Source organism: Armigeres subalbatus, chromosome 3, assembly GCF_024139115.2.
Source record: "Armigeres subalbatus isolate Guangzhou_Male chromosome 3, GZ_Asu_2, whole genome shotgun sequence".
Classification (NCBI taxonomy): Eukaryota; Metazoa; Arthropoda; class Insecta; order Diptera; family Culicidae; genus Armigeres; species Armigeres subalbatus.
Genome location: NC_085141.1, coordinates 430051767 through 430054029, shown reverse-complemented (window position 1 = coordinate 430054029; position 2263 = coordinate 430051767). Strand labels below are relative to the sequence as shown.

General features: G+C 42.4%; 1 long non-coding RNA gene across 1 annotated transcript; it reads right to left on the bottom strand.

The window, feature by feature from the left end:
- Nucleotides 1-1094: 1094 nt before the first annotated feature.
- LOC134224506 (uncharacterized) lies at nt 1095-1829 on the bottom strand. Its single transcript, XR_009982965.1, has 2 exons — nt 1654-1829; nt 1095-1589 (listed from the first exon to the last, which is right to left on the bottom strand). It is a non-coding gene; the product is annotated as an uncharacterized LOC134224506 (long non-coding RNA).
- Nucleotides 1830-2263: the final 434 nt, after the last annotated feature.

Here is a 2263-nt window from a genome sequence, read left to right as displayed (position 1 = left end):
GTCAGTCTCAGATTTGACGTTTCTGGGGGTTAACTGCACCCACCGCTCCGAGAATTTTGACCAATGTTGCATATAAGACATACCACATTGATCAAAATTCTCGGATGGTGGGTGCAGTTGACCTCCAGAAACGTCAAATCAGAGACTGACCCGCAGGCAAGCTAGCGGCCATTACCGCTCGCGGAAAACTGGATTCCTCGTGCTGTGGCCATGTAGAATTTTGGGCTAGGAAGCTGTCCGAAATCCATTTTGACGTATAGGTTTCATCGTCGATAAGCAGGATTGGGTGTGCAGATTTTTTTCTCTCCTTTCGGCTTAAATCTGGAATAATTTTTGACTCGCTGCACGAAACATCGTGAAATTTATACCACATCAAGTGGGCGCCTAGGTAGACAAACCGCTGTAAAAGAATTCTTGCAGCGGTCAATTTCCGTGCCGCTGCAATACAATAAATGACTCCGTATTCTTAATAAACATAGCTTTAGGTGGTACTGGTAACCTCACCACCCATCGATCGCAAACCACGACTGTAACTTAACGGTCTCTATCGATAACCCACGTAGGAGACGAGCACCCCTGCATCAACGCGCATGGACCACAATTACCTCTATATTTATATACTGAGGTCCCCGCAGCCCACCCACGACCTGTTGGTTGTGATAGAATAAAATAGAACTTTCCCATCCATTTTGACCCTTCTTTCGGAAGTGTCTATAATTTCACTTTGTATGCGTTACGCAGGCGTGTTATGTATTAATCGATCAATAAACCTCTTGAATTATGAAATAAAATGTATGGTAATTGAAACAATATTCAATAGTAGAATATTCGCTATGCTTAGTTAGGATAATCTAAAAGTCGGTAAAAAATACCGATAATCGAACTAAAGTGCACATACCTAAAATGTAGGTAATCATCGATTACCTAAAGTTAGGTAGTGGTGGTGATCAAGAATTATCGTTAAAAATTACCGATTTCGGTCGTTTATTTTTACCTAAAAATAGGTTTTGGATGTTTGTTTTGGTCACGCAAAAACGTTGAAAATTACCGATTATTCGGTTATTATTTAGTGTTTTGTTTAAAGAAAAACAAAATTCTTCAATAAATTCATTTATTTTTATTTTTATTGAGACGAATGTAGAAACCAGCTAAATTTTCCGCCGGATTATGGTCCCTGTTGTATGGCATTGCAAATGCTGGGTCTTAAGCCTCTTACCCAGCCTCTACCCTACCTCCCCGTGGTGCTGGCCGGGATACGAGCAATCTTTGGGAAAATCAGGTAACTAACCCCGGTGGGAACTACGGTCGTATGCTGACAGGGAGGGGGTGTGATCGATTTGCTCCTCTCCGGAAGTGTTACCCTGATCGAGCATCTTGGAAGCGTTAGAAAGGTCAGGTAACTAACCCCGGTGGGAACTGTGGTTGTATGCTTACAGGGAGGGACGTTACTTTTCTCCGGAGGTGTTAACCTGATCGATCGTCTGTTCGTCATGTTAGGAGCGTCTGTTCCCCACGTTAAGGGCGGCTGATCATCGTCCGAATGCCAGCGAGCAAACCCGTGACCGACCAAAACAAATTTTTCCGGAGTTCTGAAAGTAAACAGAAGTTTATATATTGTTCCCGGAAGTTGTCCCTTATCAATCAACGACTTACCTTCAGTTTTAAATCGTTGATCTCGATATTGTCCGAAGGATTCCGCGGCAGGAACGGCAGGAAGAGCCGGCAGAAACACTTGTTTTTACAGTCAAGAAAAATCTAATTTTAGGTAAAAAATAAAGTCATCTTCTAAAAACGTCAAATACTTAAAAGTTGGTAAAAAGAAACGAGAATTATCGCTAATTTTTACCGATATTTCTAGTAAACATCCATTACCTAATTTTAGGTAAAATAAAAACCTAATTTTAGGTAATCTTATCTAAGCGTGACGATGAACTGGCGACCTCACTCACCTCCGTTTAGCTACCTGCTTGAGGCGGGCCTTCGCTGGGCACACGGGTCGGACGGTCAACGGACGAAGTTGTGGTAGAATACCACGAACGGAATCTCGATAAGATGATGAATGCCGCCGATTAGCGACAGAAAATCCAGCCGTACGAAAAAAGCGCAGGGCGCTGCGTGTCCAACACGAAATCACATTAAGGCTGTGAACCATTCCACCGATTCGTTTAACTTTTAGTTAAAATTTGATAGTTCGATGGTTATTTCGCCGTGGTTAAAAATAACCCTACTCCGGAGCATGGTTAGATTTGACAATTCGATAGTT